This window comes from Myxine glutinosa, chromosome 5 (genome assembly GCF_964187855.1).
Source record: "Myxine glutinosa chromosome 5, kmMyxGlut1.1, whole genome shotgun sequence".
In the NCBI taxonomy this organism is placed as follows: Eukaryota; Metazoa; Chordata; class Myxini; order Myxiniformes; family Myxinidae; genus Myxine; species Myxine glutinosa.
The window spans coordinates 90,469,989-90,490,810 of record NC_136265.1 but is presented as its reverse complement, the minus strand read 5'-3'; the positions used below and the strand labels follow the sequence as shown (position 1 = coordinate 90,490,810).

The window sequence follows — 20,822 nt, the reverse complement described above, 5'->3', positions numbered from 1 at the left end:
TACAACATTATCATTAGGAGTGCAAAATATCGAGCCCAAGAATTGGGCGTGTCGCTTATTGGATGTCACGCCTACCATTACAATCAGTATCCACTATAAACCAATGAGAGGTTTAGATTAAGACTTACGCTGGTCGGATCCAGCTTGGACTAGACTATCAAGTACATATGTACACCTGATATAGGCTGCACATTAATCAAAACAAAACACTGAAACAAAAAAAAGCCGACTTGGAGGTACATGTAAGCAAAGTATGTCATTTGTTTTTGAAAAAATGAGGATGCCCCCAAAAGTCTCTGGTACAGCATATTGATATTATAGCTTTATATATTACATATATATATTTATATATATATATATTATATATATATTATTATATATTATATATAGCTTTATATATATATTATATATAGCTTTATATATTACAATACTCCTGGTCTAAAAAAAAACTCCCAGTCCCACTTGGGATGAGGGGAATTTGTAGCCACACAATCATGAAACTTATAACCACTACATGATATAATTGACCTCAGTCATCAACTTTTAAAGAAAATAATTTTAAAAAATTGAGTGTACAAGTACTTTGGTCATTCAGTAGTGAGCATGGGGGATTTCTGTTGAACAAAAGTATATTATAATGTTCAGTGTGCAATGTGCAAATCCTTACTTTCTCAGTAATCTAGACATCTGCAATGTTCTTATTTACTTGTCTATTTAATACATGGGCAAACACAACGTTTTGAGCAGACAAGATTGGCATTGCCACATTTGCATGTGGTACAGTCTCCTTTGCAACCACATTTGATTAGTTCTCTGCATGCTCTGGAAACCTCTGGCATTGATATCCAAACTGGTACCCATACATCTGACACCTTGGTCCATGCAAATGTCTGTGGAGAAGGAACCACTTGCTGTGTCTGTGTGCTGGTTGTCCAGATTCCGGCTTGGTACAATGCCCGCCGGGCATGTTGAAGAAGAGCATCCTGTGTGGGTGGTATTCTGTCCATTGATCGATTCTTCTGGCAGAAGAGTTCCTGTCTTGCTTCATTGACGGAGCTCAAGGGACTTGTTCTATCATACAAGATGATGATTAGTCTCTCGATCTTCTGGAAGTGATCAGCGTCTGTATAAAGAAGCTCAAAGGGGTGACGAGCCAGATACACAAATGTTTCTGTGATGTCTTCATAGGCTTGCCAAGCCTGCCAGGCTGACTTCTTGCCCTTACCTTGGAAGGCTGATGTGGTATCACATCCAGAAAGGGCATGAAATACTGGTAGAGCTTGTGATCTTGTTTCCCCAAGTCTGTCACATATGGCATTGATACTGTAAAATCTGTAATTCTTACCCATTCCAAAGGCAACCCAGATGTCTACCAATGGCTGAGTGACCATGAGATCATAAAATGTACCAATAAGTATGACTACAACGTCTGTGTCAACAGTGCGCACTTTAATAGTCTTCATATCTTGCTCTAGTGCATGCACGATGTGCACTATGACCCTCGTATCTGCTTCCTCATGGTTGCAGTTCAGCATGGCGTTGATGGTGCCTGTGGATACTACAGATTCACCTGATGTGATGTACACGGATTTGCCTGATGGAAAGGTAAACTCGGCAACCTTGGACGTCAGAAAGGCAAATAGCTCCTGTTTGTTTTTTGGATCACGGAGGAAGTCAATCCAATTGCCTGGAAGCTTGGTTTGGCCGGACACTTTTCTGCGCACACCCTTTCCTCTCTTTTCCCGGGTTGATTCCTTCAAACTGTCTGGAATGTATGTGTCCCACACAACATCCAACCTTGTGGCATTCTGTAGCTGCTTCACCAGGTAGGGGATGAACACCTTGTCTGCATACTCAATGAACGTGCTGACTGCAGTAGTCGGCAGACAGTGCACAATGACAGCACCATCCAGTACAATGCAGTCATAGGTTGAAGGTGGCTCAGGCTGCTCGGGCTGCTCAATACATTTCAGTAGATCGGACTTTGTGTTTGGTAAATGCAGCTTACCAAAGTCTGAGAGAGAAGGTGGAAAGGGTTGTATCTCATGGGCAAAGAATTCCTTCAGGTCACCCTCGCGACTTTGCATGGCAATGTACAACTGGCCAAAAAGTGCCACATTGTTCTGGAGCACTTTGATCTTCTTCCCCTGCTTTGTCGGGGCCTTGGGTTTAGGTCTCTTGAAGAGAGCCAGTGAGTTCTTCTTGATTGGGTCATGTATTGGGTCAAGGGTCACATTAAGGTTAGGATAAAAGCATAATTAAAACATTCACATTATTTCCATGTTCAAACCCTTGTCTCAAGAACGCACTATCTTGAGAAAAAATAGTTTAGATCACTTTTAAATTCAATTAGTTTGGATGTTGCAGTCAATATTATGTAGTTTGATTTCTTTGATCTTTAGACCTACGGGAAATAAACAACCATGTTGTCCATATGTGGTAGGTTATTTGTGTATCTTTTTTAAAAATAGGGCTTCAATAAAAATATTCTGGTATAATATAATCATACTTTGGTACAATTTAGCCATCGTATGACCGCTAAAAACCAAGGAAATGGCTATTTCAGCATAAATGGCGGCCATTTTGGATTTTTATGTTTTACTTTAATATTTCAGGAGGGTGACCGAACATGTTGAGGACATGGTTCTGATATTTAAGTAATATTTTGATACAATTTGGCTTTCCTCTAACAACTACAACCCAAGAAAATTGGTATTTTATCATGAACGGCAGCCATCTTGGATTTGTTTGTGTTACCATGGTTACGTACATATTTCGAGAGGGCTCCTCGGCTAAAATCAACTGATATACCCTAAGGAAGCCTCACACCAAAAATGGCGCTTTTGTCCGCCCGGTAACGGTAATTTTGAAAATTGACCCCAAGCCACCCCGCTAGTATCACCGAGCTCAGGTAGGTCGAGCAGGGCGTCGTGCGCGCTCAGCCGGGGAAAGGGCGAACACGCCCAGCAGAAGTGCCTTGATGGCGTCATACTTGCCGTCAGCAGGCGGGTTCTGGAGGAAGCTCAGGCAGCGGGCGGCGGTCGCGGAGCCGAGCGCGGCGACCACGTAATGGTAGTGGGTGGCGTCCTCCGTGATGCCACGCAGGGCGAACTGGGAGTCCGCCTGCGCGAACCAGACGGCGGCATGTGCTTCCCAGAAGGTGGGCAGCTTGAGGGACACTGCGGTGTCCATTGCCGTGTTGCAAATTCGGGGTCACCAGCGAAGGAGTCCGGACTCCAGCAGAATTCGGATAAAAGGATGGCAAGGCACAAACTCGTCCGAGAAGATGTTTATTCATAAAACCAACTCGGGAACACTGAAAAGCCCATTTATCGGGCTGCATTATAAAGCAAAACCCAAAACCGAAACCGAAAGCCACGCCTCTCAAGCGAGGCGTACTTCGGTGGTCACGTGATCCACAGGTGTAGCTGATTATACCCGCACGCGCGGCACGCTTTGGTGGTCACGTGACCAGCCACTCTGGTGCCGTGGATCCCCGCCGGTGACGTCACCGGCTGGAGCAAGGAGATTCTGATGCCGGTCTTGCTTGGGGGACCCATGGGTCGCTACAATGCAAAGATTAACTGATTCGATTATGGGCTCAAGTCAAAGGTCAGAGGTCCCGTTTGCTAAAAATTGTGTTCCTGCACTCTCTCTGCCAATCGGTGACCTGCTTCTTACTTGCCTCACCCTTGGCCAATCACGAGTTCTCCTGGGCGTGGCTCCCGGCCTGCCTGTGCGGTGTTTGCTCATCATGCCGGCGTTGTGCGCGGCCGCTTCCTGTTTGTTCTTCCGGTCAGTCATTGTGAGAGGGGAGTATTTATTAATGTGTGCGCTAATGGGGCTTACTAATGTGTGTGATGTATTGCCATAAGGGACAACGGTATGATCACAGAGGTAATGACGTACAGTGCAATCTTATCCTTATGCTCTAATTCCAGTTACCAAGCCCCGCCCCCTCGTGGCGGGGACAAAGACACAAGCTAAATCCGACATTCGGGCTGCAGAACTTATTCCATCAAGATTCCCTATCACGACAGCCGGAGCAAAATACCTACGCAGATCTACCTGGATCTATATATCCCCTGCAAAAATTTATAACAATATTTTATTATTTTGTATTTGTTTAATGTGTGGATCGTTACTGTCTAGTCACGTGTTTGTCGGACTCCACTACTCTGTCACTCCAACTCTGCCAATCCAAATCTCGTGCCTTTAATTCTCGCTCTTTTTCCCCTCACTTTAAGCGTCTTTGGGCTTCCTGAAAAGCGCTATATTGTAGCGGCTGCCGCTGGGGTTTCACAATCGCCTTGCACCTATCAAGGACGCGGAGCGATCACCATGCCGGGCTCGTCCAGGACGCCCGGGCAGGCCCGCGCTCAACTTGCCAGGCCTCGGTCGGGACGCCCGGGCATGCCCGGGCATGCCCGGGCAGGCTCGCCCTCAACTTGCCAGGCCGCAGCCAGGACGCTGGGCCACGCCCCCTGGCGCCGGGCCTGGGCAAACCCCCTGGGATAATAGATATATATTGCTGACCGATAAACGGGTTTTCAGAGTGCCTGAGTGTTTGATTCGATTAAAGCAACTCAGATGAATTCCAGCTTTTTTGTCGCGTCCATTCTTCCGATCGACGTGGGAGCCCCAGCTCCTTCATTGGTGACCTATCGACATGGACACGGCAGTCCCCCTTAAACTGCCTACCTTCTGGGAGGCTCACGCGGCGGTTTGGTTCGCACAGGCGGAGTCCCTGTTCGCCCTGCGAGGCATCACGGCCGACGACACCCGCTTCCACCATGTGGTAGCTGCGCTCGGGTCGGCTACCGCGGCCCGCGCCCTGAGCCTCCTCGAGAGCCCGCCAGCCACTGACAAATACGGCGCGATTAAGAAGCTTCTCCTCGATGCTTTCGCCCTCCCATCGGTGGAACGCGCACGGCGCCTGCTCGAACTGCCTGAGCTCGGCGACACGCGCCCTTCCGAGCGAATGGACTACATGCTTTCACTGCTCGGCGAGCACTCTCCGGCATTCCTGTTCCGGGAGCTGTTCCTCCGTCAGCTGCCTAACCCGGTACGCCTCGCCCTGGCAAGCACGACGATCACAGATCCCCGGGCCCTTGCCAGAGAAGCCGACAAGATCTCCGCCGCAGGACAGCGCATCGCAGCGGCGACATGGGACCCACCACCGTCCGACGCAACATCCATGGCGCCCGAGCACCCGGCACGGTCGACGGCCGAACTGCCGACGCAATTGGCGGCCGCTATACCGAGCCGACCACCTCCAGCACGACGACCGGGGCCTCCACCTGACCAAGCGTGGTGTTACTATCATGCCAGGTTCGGACAGAAGGCCCGGAAATGCCGACCCCCATGCACCTTCGGCAGGCCGGGAAACGGCCGGGCCGGCGTTCATTACCTGCCATGAGCGCCGGCCACACGGGCAACTTACTGTTCATCACGGATAAAGCGTCCGGACGGCGCTTCCTGTGCGACACCGGCGCCCAACTGAGCGTCATACCCGCCTCTGACCAGGACAGGCAATCCGCGGTTTGCGGCCCCTCCTTGGTTGCGGCCAACGGATCGACTATCCGCACCTTCGGCCCGCGCAACGTCACCCTCTGCTTCGGCGGCCAACGCTTTGCTTGGACGTTTGTAACCGCCAACGTGCCCATGGCTCTGCTAGGCGCCGACTTCCTCTGCGCACACGGACTGCTGGTGGACGTCCAACGGCGTCGTTTAATCAACGCTGAAACCTTCAGCTCCCTGGTATGCACATTGAGCAGCTCCGCGCCGACCGAGCTGGCATGCACCGTCCCGGCGGCGAACGAGTTTGCTCGCCTGCTCGCAGAGTTCCCGGCCCTCACGCGGCCGACGTTTTCGGCCGTCGCAGTACGGCATGGGATCGAGCACCACATACCAACCACGGGCCCGCCGGTCTACGCCAGGGCCCGCCGCCTCGACCCAGCCAAGCTCGCCGTAGCGAAGGCCGAATTCGACGCGTTGGAGCACCTCGGCATCGTGCGGCGCTCCGATAGCGCGTGGGCCTCGCCACTGCACATCGTGCCAAAGCCGGGGGGTGGATGGCGCCCGTGTGGCGACTACCGCCGTCTCAATGACGCTACCACCCCCGACAGGTACCCGATCCCGCATATCCAAGACTTCTCCGCCCGTCTGGCGGGACGGGTCATTTTTTCGAAAATTGATCTCATACGGGGATATCACCAGGTACCTGTCAGGGCGGCCGACGTCCCTAAAACGGCAGTCATCACGCCGTTCGGCTTATTCGAATTCTTGCGGATGCCGTTTGGTCTCAAGAACGCGGCTCAGGCGTTCCAGCGCTTGATGGACGGCGTGCTGCGTGACCTGCCGTTCCTTTTCGTTTACCTGGACGACATCCTTGTCGCCAGCACGTCCCAGGCCGAGCACCTCCTCCACCTCTGAACACTGTTCGGGCGCCTCAGCGAGCACGGCCTCATCGTCAACCCGGCCAAATGCCACTTCGGCACGACGGCCATTGATTTTTTGGGCCACCACATCACCAAGAACGGGGCCGTGCCGCTGCCAACCAAGGTCGAGGCCATCACCACGTTCCCGCGTCCCCGCACCATAAAGGCCCTGCAGGAATTCCTGGGAATGGTGAATTTTTATCACCGCTTCGTGCCCCGCGCTGCTCAACTCATGCGGCCCCTCTACGAAGCCCTCCGGGGCAAGCCGGCCAAGCACGACATCGCCTGGTCCGCAGCAATGGACGCGGCCTTCCAACGCTCAAAGCGGGCCCTCGCCGACGCAACACTGCTCGCTCACCCGGTGCTCAACGCTCCCATCGCCCTCACCACGGATGCCTCCGACTACGCGGTGGGCGCCGTACATGAGCAATGGGTGAACGGGGTTTGGCAGCCACTCGCTTTTTTCAGCCGGCAGCTCCGGCCGAACGAGCTCAAATACAGCACGTTTGACCGGGAGCTCCTCGGTCTACACCTGGCCGTCCGCCATTTCCGCCACCTCCTGGAGGGCCGACCTTTCACGGCGTTCGTCGACCACAAGCCGTTGGTTTACGCCATGGCCAAGGTCACGGAGCCGTGGTCGGCCCGCCAACAGCGCCACCTCTCCGCCGTGTCGGAGTTTACCACGGACATCCGGCACGTTGCCGGCAAAAACAACGCCGTGGCCGACTGTCTTTCCCGGGCCAGCGCGAACGCGGTCCACCTGGGCGTGGATTTTGCGCTTATGGCGGCGGACCAAACCACCGACACCACGGTGCAAGCCCTCCGGGCGGCGGACACGGGCCTCCGCCTGGCCGACATCCCCTGCGCGGACACTGTCCTGCTCTGCGACGTCTCCCAAGGCCAGCCTCGCCCCATCGTGCCCATCACCTGGCAACGCCGCATCTTCGCCTCCCTCCACGGCCTTTCCCACCCGGGCCGGAAAGCTTCCCAGAAGCTGGTGTCGGCGCGTTTCGTCTGGCACGGCCTTCGTCGGGACGTCCGCGATTGGACCAGCGCCTGCACGGCCTGCCAACGGGCCAAGGTCCACCGACACACCCAGGCCCCGCTGGCACCTTTCACCGTGCCCGAACGACGTTTTGACCACGTCAACGTGGATCTGGTGGGCCCCCTCCCCCCGTCACGGGGGTTCACACACCTGCTCACCATGGTGGACAGGACCACCAGGTGGCCGGAGGCCATTCCCCTCGTCTCCACCACCACCGCCGACGTGGCGCAGGCTTTCATCGCCACCTGGGTCGCCCGCTTCGGCGCACCGGCGGACATCTCGTCAGACCGCGGACCACAGTTCACCTCCGAGCTGTGGGGCGCGGTCGCCCGCAACCTGGGGGTCAAGCTCCACCGTACTACGGCCTACCACCCCCAAGCAAACGGGTTGTGCGAGCGATTCCACCGCTCCATGAAGGCCGCGCTCATGGCCGGCCTTCAAGACAGCGGTTGGGCCGACCGGCTGCCGTGGGTCCTTTTGGGCCTTCGCACGGCCCCCAAGGAGGACCTCCAGGCATCCACCGCCGAGCTGGTCTATGGCCAGGTGCTACGCGTCCCGGGCGAATTCGTGCCCGACGCTACCAGTCCCTGGTCCGCAGCTCACCAGCGCTCGGACCTCCAGGAGGCCGCCCGACGGTTTGCCCCCGTGCCGACGTCCCACCACGGTGACCCCCAGTCCTACGTCCCCCCAGCACTCCGCACAGCGGAGTATGTTTTTGTGCGTCACGACGCACATCGGTGGCCACTCCAGCCGCCGTACGACGGGCCCTTCCGGGTGCTGCGACGGGACGACAAGTCGTTCGTCATCGACATCGGCGGCAGGTCGGACCGGATTGCAGTGGACCGCCTCAAGCCGGCGCACGTGGACGTCGACCACCCACCACGGGTGGCCCTTCCGCCGCGGCGAGGCCGCCCCCCGTCCACGGTGCCCCCCACTCGACCGCCCACCACCTCACCGGACCCCCTCCCACGACCCGCCAGGGGTTGCTTCGGCCGGGTCATCAGGACCCCCCTCAAGTTGACCCTGCCGGTGCAAGTCGATTCTGGGGGGACGTGTGTAGCGGCTGCCGCTGGGGTTTCACAATCGCCTTGCACCTATCAAGGACGCGGAGCGATCACCATGCCGGGCTCGTCCAGGACGCCCGGGCAGGCCCGCGCTCAACTTGCCAGGCCTCGGTCGGGACGCCCGGGCATGCCCGGGCATGCCCGGGCAGGCTCGCCCTCAACTTGCCAGGCCGCAGCCAGGACGCTGGGCCACGCCCCCTGGCGCCGGGCCTGGGCAAACCCCCTGGGATAATAGATATATATTGCTGACCGATAAACGGGTTTTCAGAGTGCCTGAGTGTTTGATTCGATTAAAGCAACTCAGATGAATTCCAGCTTTTTTGTCGCGTCCATTCTTCCGATCGACGTGGGAGCCCCAGCTCCTTCAATATAAAATAAATGCATTATTATTATTATTCTTCCTTTCTACCTCTTCTTCACCCACCCGATTACTTTCTGTAAAACTCTTCCTCTGCCTACATATCTACCGTGACTTGTGGGACTTCAAGTTTCTCCAGGAGGGGTGGGTTCAGTTACCAAGAGGTCGTTTCAGTCACCAAGTTTCTTGGAGAACGCTCACCAAGTGACGAAAACACCATTTGATACCGTTGATAAGGAACGGCTAGCTTGGCAAGCGATAGCTAGCTGCTTGGTAACTGAACACACCGCTGAAATGCGGAGCACTTGAGAGAAAGGTATCTGGTCCTCCAACAGCCGGGCTTCAAAAATAAACAACAACAACCTTTCAGTGACGTCGCACTCTGAATTCTGAAAACACCACCGGGGGTGTATATTCTAGCTTGGCTTGTCGAACCTTCTCTTTCCTCCTTTTCTTTGAGCAATGGATATTTTTGTGTGAAATACATTTTAACAACATTAAATATTGGAAACAATGATCTCGTAATAGACGCTGTTGGGGGTGAGATAATGATAGAGCGGGATTCGACGGAAGTATCATCTATTGGGATGGGATAAAGAAGAGGAAGAAGAGGCGTGCGTGGAGGCGGTTCCCAAGAAACGAGCAGCGAAAGAAACATTTTGTTCAAAGCGAGTTGTGAGGTGAGGAATAGGAAATGTTGTGGAGATTTGGGGTTTTAAACACATTCGTGAGTTGCGCCAAAGATTCCGTTCTGATAGATTTTAACATGTTTCTTCACTCGATATCAGCGATCGAGAAGGTTATTGTTAAGGCTGGTTAAATTTTTTGTCCTGTTTATCATCACTTTTGTTCAAAAAAGTTTTGTTTTTTTCTGAAATATACTTGATCGGACATACATGATGAATCATGTTATGATTTCTAAACTAGTAAACCTTCGTATGTACGCACTGATACGATTCAAATAAAGAAAATAAAGTAACCTATGTCACATTGAGTTCTGTTTACTTTTAATATTTGCTGATACAACACAATGGTGGACCAAAACTTCCGCTTTTAAGAATAATGTCCGGTTGCCATACATGTATCTATCAGTATCAGCAGCTATTGCCATCACATTCATACATATTTGACTAGAATTCCTCGCCACGAAATATCACTTCATGGTGCCGGTACATGCATATTGAGGAGTTTGGTAGACATGGAAGAGGACATAAACCACATCAAAAGGATGTCTGGTTCGCATTTGTACATCTATCTATCAGCAGCTACTGCTATTATAGCATTCATAGATGTATCTATCTATCAGCAGCTACTGCTATTATAGCATTCATAGATGTACCTATCTATCAGCAGCTACTGCTATTATAGCATTCATAGATGTATCCAACTATCAGCAGCTACTGCCATTATATCATTCATAGATGTATCTATCTATCAGCAGCTACTGCTATTACAGCACTCAAAGATGTATCTATCTATCAGCAGCTACTGCTATTATAGCACTCATAGATGTATCTATCTATCAGCAGCTACTGCTATTATAGCATTCATAGATGTATCTATCTATCAGCAGCTACTGCTATTATAGCACTCAAAGATGTATCTATCTATCAGCAGCTACTGCTATTATAGCATTCATAGATGTATCTATCTATCAGCAGCTACTTCTATTATAGCATTCATAAATTGTATCTAACTATCAGCAGCTACTGCTATTATAGCATTCATAGATGCATCCAACTATCAGCAGCTACTGCCATTATATCATTCATAGATGTATCTATCTATCAGCAGCTACTGCTATTATAGCATTCATAGATGTATCTATCTATCAGCTTTTCCTGCTATTATAGCACTCATAGATGTATCTATCTATCAGCATTTGCTGCTATTATAGCACTCATAGATGTATCTATCTATCAGCATTTACTGCTATTATAGCATTCATAGATGTATCTATCTATCAGCATTTACTGCTATTATAGCACTCATAGATGTATCTATCTATCTATCAGCATTTACTGCTATTATAGCACTCATAGATGTATCTATCTATCAGCATTTACTGCTATTATAGCACTCATAGATGTATCTATATATCAGCAGCTACTGCTATTATAGCACTCATAGATGTATCTATCTATCAGCAGCTACTGCTATTATAGCATTCATAGATGTATCCAGCTATCAGCATTTACTGCTATTATAGCACTCATAGATGTATCTATCTATCCCAGCAGCTACTGCTATTATAGCATTCATAGATGTATCTATCTATCAGCATTTACTGCTATTATAGCACTCATAGATGTATCTATCTATCAGCAGCTACTGCTATTATAGCATTCATAGATGTATCTAACTATCAGCAGCTACTGCTATTATAGCACTCATAGATGTATCTAACGATCAGCAGCTACTGCTATTATAGCATTCATAGATGTATCTAACTATCAGCAGCTACTGCTATTATAGCACTCATAGATGTATCTAACGATCAGCAGCTACTGCTATTATAGCATTCATAGATGTATCTAACTATCAGCAGCTACTGCTATTATAGCACTCATAGATGTATCTAACTATCAGCAGCTACTGCTATTATAGCATTAATAGATGTATCTAACTATCAGCAGCTACTGCTATTATAGCACTCATAGATGTATCTATATATCAGCAGCTACTGCTATTATAGCATTCATAGATGTATCTAACTATCAGCAGCTACTGCTATTATAGCACTCATAGATGTATCTATATATCAGCAGCTACTGCTATTATAGCACTCATAGATGTATCTATATATCAGCAGCTACTGCTATTATAGCACTCATAGATGTATCTATATATCAGCAGCTACTGCTATGAAAGCACTCATAGATGTATGTATCTATCAGCAGCTACTGCTATTATAGCACTCATAGATGTATCGAACTATCAGCAGCTACTGCTATTATAGCATTCATAGATGTATCGAAATATCAGCAGCTACTGCTATTATAGCATTCATAGATGTATCTATATATCAGCAGCTACTGCTATTATAGCACTCATAGATGTATCTATATATCAGCAGCTTCTGCTATTATAGCACTCATAGATGTATCTATTTATCAGCAGCTACTGCTATTATAGCACTCATAGATGTATCGATCTATCAGCAGCTACTGCTATTATAGCACTCATAGATGTATCTATTTATCAGCAGCTACTGCTATTATAGCACTCATAGATGTATCTATTTATCAGCAGCTACTGCTATTATAGCACTCATAGATGTATCTATTTATCAGCAGCTACTGCTATTATAGCACTCATAGATGTATCGATCTATCAGCAGCTACTGCTATTATAGCACTCATAGATGTATCTATTTATCAGCAGCTACTGCTATTATAGCACTCATAGATGTATCTATTTATCAGCAGCTACTGCTATTATAGCACTCATAGATGTATCTATTTATCAGCAGCTACTGCTATTATAGCACTCATAGATGTATCTATCTATCAGCAGCTACTGCTATTATAGCACTCATAGATGTATCTATTTATCAGCAGCTACTGCTATTATAGCACTCATAGATGTATCTATTTATCAGCATTTACTGCTATTATAGCACTCATAGATGTATCTATCTATCAGCATTTACTGCTATTATAGCACTCATAGATGTATCTATCTATCAGCAGCTACTGCTATTATAGCACTCATAGATGTATCTATCTATCAGCAGCTACTGCTATTATAGCATTCATAGATGTATCCAGCTATCAGCATTTACTGCTATTATAGCACTCATAGATGTATCTATCTATCAGCAGCTACTGCTATTATAGCATTCATAGATGTATCTATCTATCAGCATTTACTGCTATTATAGCACTCATAGATGTATCTATCTATCAGCAGCTACTGCTATTATAGCATTCATAGATGTATCTAACTATCAGCAGCTACTGCTATTATAGCACTCATAGATGTATCTAATGATCAGCAGCTACTGCTATTATAGCATTCATAGATGTATCTAACTATCAGCAGCTACTGCTATTATAGCACTCATAGATGTATCTAACGATCAGCAGCTACTGCTATTATAGCATTCATAGATGTATCTAACTATCAGCAGCTACTGCTATTATAGCACTCATAGATGTATCTAACTATCAGCAGCTACTGCTATTATAGCATTAATAGATGTATCTAACTATCAGCAGCTACTGCTATTATAGCACTCATAGATGTATCTATATATCAGCAGCTACTGCTATTATAGCATTCATAGATGTATCTAACTATCAGCAGCTACTGCTATTATAGCACTCATAGATGTATCTATATATCAGCAGCTACTGCTATTATAGCACTCATAGATGTATCTATATATCAGCAGCTACTGCTATTATAGCACTCATAGATGTATCTATATATCAGCAGCTACTGCTATGAAAGCACTCATAGATGTATGTATCTATCAGCAGCTACTGCTATTATAGCACTCATAGATGTATCGAACTATCAGCAGCTACTGCTATTATAGCATTCATAGATGTATCGAAATATCAGCAGCTACTGCTATTATAGCATTCATAGATGTATCTATATATCAGCAGCTACTGCTATTATAGCACTCATAGATGTATCTATATATCAGCAGCTTCTGCTATTATAGCATTCATAGATGTATCTATATATCAGCAGCTACTGCTATTATAGCACTCATAGATGTATCTATTTATCAGCAGCTACTGCTATTATAGCACTCATAGATGTATCGATCTATCAGCAGCTACTGCTATTATAGCACTCATAGATGTATCTATTTATCAGCAGCTACTGCTATTATAGCACTCATAGATGTATCTATTTATCAGCAGCTACTGCTATTATAGCACTCATAGATGTATCTATTTATCAGCAGCTACTGCTATTATAGCATTCATAGATGTATCTATATATCAGCAGCTACTGCTATTATAGCACTCATAGATGTATCTATCTATCAGCATTTACTGCTATTATAGCATTCATAGATGTATCTATCTATCAGCATTTACTGCTATTATAGCACTCATAGATGTATCTATCTATCAGCATTTACTGCTATTATAGCACTCATAGATGTATCTATCTATCAGCAGCTACTGCTATTATAGCATTCATAGATGTATCTATCTATCAGCATTTACTGCTATTATAGCACTCATAGATGTATCTATCTATCAGCAGCTACTGCTATTATAGCATTCATAGATGTATCTAACTATCAGCAGCTACTGCTATTATAGCACTCATCGATGTATCTATCTATCAGCAGCTACTGCTATTATAGCATTAATAGATGTATCTAACTATCAGCAGCTACTGCTATTATAGCACTCATAGATGTATCTATCTATCAGCAGCTACTGCTATTATAGCATTAATAGATGTATCTAACTATCAGCAGCTACTGATATTATTGCATTCATAGATGTATCTAACTATCAGCAGCTACTGCTATTATAGCACTCATAGATGTATCTAACGATCAGCAGCTACTGCTATTATAGCATTCATAGATGTATCTAACTATCAGCAGCTACTGCTATTATAGCATTAATAGATGTATCTAACTATCAGCAGCTACTGCTATTATAGCACTCATAGATGTATCTATCTTTCAGCAGCTACTGCTATTATGGCATTAATAGATGTATCTAACTATCAGCAGCTACTGCTATTATAGCACTCATAGATGTATCTATATATCAGCAGCTACTGCTATTGTAGCATTCATAGATGTATCTAACTATCAGCAGCTACTGCTATTTTCGCACTCATAGATGTATGTATCTATCAGCAGCTACTGCTATTATAGCACTCATAGATGTATCTAACTATCAGCAGCTACTGCTATTATAGCATTCATAGATGTATCGAAATATCAGCAGCTACTGCTATTATAGCACTCATAGATGTATCTAACTATCAGCAGCTACTGCTATTATAGCACTCATAGATGTATCTATCTATCAGCATTTACTGCTATTATAGCACTCATAGATGTATCTATCTATCAGCAGCTACTGCTATTATAGCACTCATAGATGTATCTATCTATCAGCATTTACTGCTATTATAGCACTCATAGATGTATCTATCTATCAGCAGCTACTGCTATTATAGCATTCATAGATGTATCTATCTATCAGCAGCTACTGCTATTATAGCACTCATAGATGTATCTATCTATCAGCATTTACTGCTATTATAGCACTCATAGATGTATCTATCTATCAGCAGCTACTGCTATTATAGCATTCATAGATGTATCTAACTATCAGCAGCTACTGCTATTATAGCACTCATAGATGTATCTATCTATCAGCAGCTACTGCTATTATAGCATTAATAGATGTATCTAACTATCAGCAGCTACTGCTATTATACCACTCATAGATGTATCTATCTATCAGCAGCTACTGCTATTATAGCACTCATAGATGTATCTATCTATCAGCAGCTACTGCTATTATAGCACTCATAGATGTATCTATCTATCAGCAGCTACTGCTATTATAGCATTAATAGATGTATCTAACTATCAGCAGCTACTGCTATTATAGCACTCATAGATGTATCTAACTATCAGCAGCTACTGCTATTATAGCACTCATAGATGTATCTATCTATCAGCAGCTACTGCTATTATGGCATTAATAGATGTATCTATCTATCAGCAGCTACTGCTATTATAGCATTCATAGATGTATCTAACTATCAGCAGCTACTGCTATTATAGCACTCGTAGATGTATCTAACTATCAGCAGCTACTGCTATTATACCATTCATAGATGTATCTAACTATCAGCAGCTACTGCTATTATAGCACTCATAGATGTATCTAACTATCAGCAGCTACTGCTATTATAGCACTCATAGATGTATCTATCTATCAGCAGCTACTGCTATTATGGCATTAATAGATGTATCTATCTATCAGCAGCTACTGTTATTATAGTACTCATAGATGTATCTATATATCAGCAGCTACTGCTATTATAGCACTCATAGATGTATCTATATATCAGCAGCTACTGCTATAAAAGCACTCATAGATGTATCTATCTATCAGCAGCTACTGCTATTATAGCATTCATAGATGTATCTATATATCAGCAGCTACTGCTATTATAGCACTCATAGATGTATCAATATATCAGCAGCTACTGCTATTATAGCATTCATAGATGTATCTATATATGTCAGCAGCTACTGCTATGAAAGCACTCATAGATGTATCTAACTATCAGCAGCTACTGCTATTATAGCATTCATAGATGTATCTATATATCAGCAGCTACTGCTATTATAGCACTCATAGATGTATCTATATATCAGCAGCTACTGCTATGAAAGCACTCATAGATGTATCTAACTATCAGCAGCTACTGCTATTATAGCATTCATAGATGTATCTATATATCAGCAGCTACTGCTATTATAGCACTCATAGATGTATCTATATATCAGCAGCTACTGCTATTATAGCATTCATAGATGTATCTATATATCAGCAGCGACTGCTATTATAGCACTCATAGATGTATCTATATATCAGCAGCTACTGCTATTATAGCATTCATAGATGTATCTATATATCAGCAGCTACTGCTATTATAGCACTCATAGATGTGTCTATCTATCAGCAGCTACTGCTATTATAGCACTCATAGATGTATCTATATATCAGCAGCTACTGCTATTATAGCATTCATAGATGTATCTATATATCAGCAGCTACTGCTATTATAGCACTCATAGATGTATCTATATATCAGCAGCTACTGCTATTATAGCATTCATAGATGTATCTATATATCAGCAGCTACTGCTATTATAACACTCATAGATGTGTCTATCTATCAGCAGCTACTGCTATTATAGCACTCATAGATGTGTCTATCTATCAGCAGCTACTGCTATTATAGCACTCATAGATGTATCTATATATCAGCAGCTACTGCTATTATAGCATTCATAGATGTATCTAACTATCAGCAGCTACTGCTATTATAGCACTCATAGATGTATCTATCTTTCAGCAGCTACTGCTATTATGGCATTAATAGATGTATCTAACTATCAGCAGCTACTGCTATTATAGCACTCATAGATGTGTCTATCTATCAGCAGCTACTGCTATTATAGCACTCATAGATGTATCTATATATCAGCAGCTACTGCTATTATAACACTCATAGATGTGTCTATCTATCAGCAGCTACTGCTATTATAGCACTCATAGATGTATCTAACTATCAGCAGCTACTGCTATTATAGCATTCATAGATGTATCTATTTATCAGCAGCTTCTGCTATTATAGCACTCATAGATGTATCTATAAATCAGCAGCTACTGCTATTATAGCATTCATAGATGTATCTATTTATCAGCAGCTACTGCTATTATAGCATTCATAGATGTATCTATATATCAGCAGCTACTGCTATTATAGCACTCGTAGATGTATCTATATATCAGCAGCTACTGCTATTATAGCATTCATAGATGTATCTAACTATCAGCAGCTACTGCTATTATAGCATTCATAGATGTATCTATTTATCAGCAGCTACTGCTATTATAGCATTCAAAGATGTATCTATATATCAGCAGCTACTGCTATTATAGCACTCGTAGATGTATCTATATATCAGCAGCTACTGCTATTATAGCATTCATAGATGTATCTAACTATCAGCAGCTACTGCTATTATAGCATTCATAGATGTATCTATATATCAGCAGCTACTGCTATTATAGCACTCATAGATGTATCTATATATCAGCAGCTACTGCTATTATAGCATTCATAGATGTATCTATTTATCAGCAGCTACTGCTATTATAGCACTCATAGATGTGTCTATCTATCAGCAGCTACTGCTATTATAGCACTCATAGATGTATCTATCTATCAGCAGCTACTGCTATTATAGCACTCATAGATGTATCTATTTATCAGCAGCTACTGCTATTATAGCACTCATAGATGTATCTATCTATCAGCAGCTACTGCTATTATAGCACTCATAGATGTATCTATTTATCAGCAGCTACTGCTATTATAGCATTCATAGATGTATCTAACTATCAGCAGCTACTGCTATTATAGCACTCATAGATGTATCTATATATCAGCAGCTACTGCTATTATAGCATTCATAGATGTATCTATTTATCAGCAGCTACTGCTATTATAGCACTCATAGATGTATCTATCTATCAGCAGCTACTGCTATTATAGCACTCATAGATGTATCTATCTATCAGCAGCTACTGCTATTATAGCACTCATAGATGTATCTATTTATCAGCAGCTACTGCTATTATAGCACTCATAGATGTATCTATATATCAGCAGCTACTGCTATTATAGCACTCATAGATGTATCTATATATCAGCAGCTACTGCTATTATAGCACTCATAGATGTATCTATATATCAGCAGCTACTGCTATTATAGCATTCATAGATGTATCTAACTATCAGCAGCTACTGCTATTATAGCATTCATAGATGTATCTATTTATCAGCAGCTACTGCTATTATAGCACTCATAGATGTATCTAACTATCAGCAGCTACTGCTATTATAGCACTCATAGATGTATCTAACTATCAGCAGCTACTGCTATTATAGCATTCATAGATGTATCTATATATCAGCAGCTACTGCTATTATAGCATTCATAGATGTATCTATATATCAGCAGCTACTGCTATTATAGCACTCATAGATGTATCTATATATCAGCAGCTACTGCTATTATAGCACTCATAGATGTATCTATCTATCAGCAGCTACTGCTATTATAGCACTCATAGATGTATCTATATATCAGCAGCTACTGCTATTATAGCATTCATAGATGTATCTAACTATCAGCAGCTACTGCTATTATAGCATTCATAGATGTATCTATTTATCAGCAGCTACTGCTATTATAGCACTCATAGATGTATCTAACTATCAGCAGCTACTGCTATTATAGCACTCATAGATGTATCTAACTATCAGCAGCTACTGCTATTATAGCACTCATAGATGTATCTAACTATCAGCAGCTACTGCTATTATAGCATTCATAGATGTATCTATCTATCAGCAGCTACTGCTATTATAGCACTCATAGATGTATCTATCTATCAGCAGCTACTGCTATTATAGCACTCATAGATGTATCTATATATCAGCAGCTACTGCCATTATAGCAATCATAGATGTATCTATCTATCAGCAGCTACTGCCATTATAGCACTCATAGATGTATCTATATATCAGCAGCTACTGCCATTATAGCAATCATAGATGTATCTATCTATCAGCAGCTACTGCCATTATAGCACTCATAGATGTATCTATATATCAGCAGCTACTGCTATTATCGCACTCATAGATGTATCTAACGATCAGCAGCTACTGCTATTATAGCACTCATAGATGTATCTATATGTCAGCAGCTACTGCTATTATAGCATTCATAGATGTATCTATATATCAGCAGCTACTGCTATTATAGCATTCATAGATGTATCGAACTATCAGCAGCTACTGCTATTATAGCACTCATAGATGTATCTAACTATCAGCAGCTACTGCTATTATAGCACTCATAGATGTATCTAACTATCAGCAGCTACTGCTATTATAGCACTCATAGATGTATCTAACTATCAGCAGCTACTGCTATTATAGCATTCATAGATGTATCTATATATCAGCAGCTACTGCTATTATAGCACTCATAGATGTATTTAACTATCAGCAGCTACTGCTATTATAGCACTCATAGATGTATCTAACTATCAGCAGCTACTGCTATTATAGCACTCATGGATGTATCTATATATCAGCAGCTACTGCTATTATAGCACTCATAGATGTATTTAACTATCAGCAGCTACTGCTATTATAGCACTCATAGATGTATCTATCTATCAGCAGCTACTGCTATTATAGCATTCATAGATGTATCTATATATCAGCAGCTACTGCTATTATAGCACTCATAGATGTATTTAACTATCAGCAGCTACTGCTATTATAGCACTCATAGATGTATCTATCTATCAGCAGCTACAGCTATTATAGCACTCATAGATGTTGAGTAGAGTTGAACACCAAGAGAATGTTGGTTGCCGTGTATTCATGTATCTATCATCACCTACTACTACATGTAGTGTAGCGCTCGTTTAATATTTGACTAGAAATCCACAGCAATAATGATCACGTTTGGCTCTCCCGTTTGCCGATGATATTTGGCTTCTCCTTCAGAATACAAACTTCTTCTTGAACTTCCGAGTGGGCCTCTTCTCGGCAGTACGACTCTTACTGCAGGTACTGCAGATAGGATATGACTCATCTGTGGAACCTCAGTTCCTCAACACAGGGAACGGATTTTACTGACTTCACGAGCAAAAAAAAAAGAAAAGATTTTTTAGGGGCGGACGACTTTTATGGGGCGGGTGGCGATGATAAACAGGATTTTTTTTTTAACCAGCCTAAGCTCGTGACTTGTTCCGCGATGATGATGTTTTCGAACCACCACGTGACAAGTGAAGGCCTCAGTCATCCAGAGGTCTCATGTAACACTAATGTGAGGGATTGGAAGATATTTGAGAAAAATGAGCTGAATATGAGTATGGAGAAGACTGAGGTCACGTGGGTCGGGCAGCAGAGAAAAAAAATGAAAATCAGGTTCGAGGGGAAGGTGATCAGAGAGGGAAATAGGTTTGATGATTTTCATCCAATAATACATTATTTAGTTGGGGCATTACCAGGGATGGTGGTGGTGGTGGTTCGTGTGCAGCCTGTGGCTGATGGCTGCATCATTTTGTGGGGTGTGGCTGTGCAGCTGATAC

General features: G+C 44.2%; 1 protein-coding gene across 2 annotated transcripts in view; it reads left to right on the top strand.

The window, feature by feature from the left end:
* The first annotated feature begins 9,284 nt into the window (after positions 1 to 9,284).
* LOC137428465 (uncharacterized) overlaps positions 9,285 to 20,822 on the top strand; it is a 32,944-nt gene continuing 21,406 nt past the window's right edge. The window contains exon 1 of one of the 2 annotated variants that reach the window (XM_068118383.2): positions 9,285 to 9,587. The gene's annotated coding sequence lies outside the window, so the exon portion shown is untranslated. The remainder of the gene's footprint in view (positions 9,588 to 20,822) is intronic. The other variant, XM_078778365.1, reaches the window with a different exon arrangement.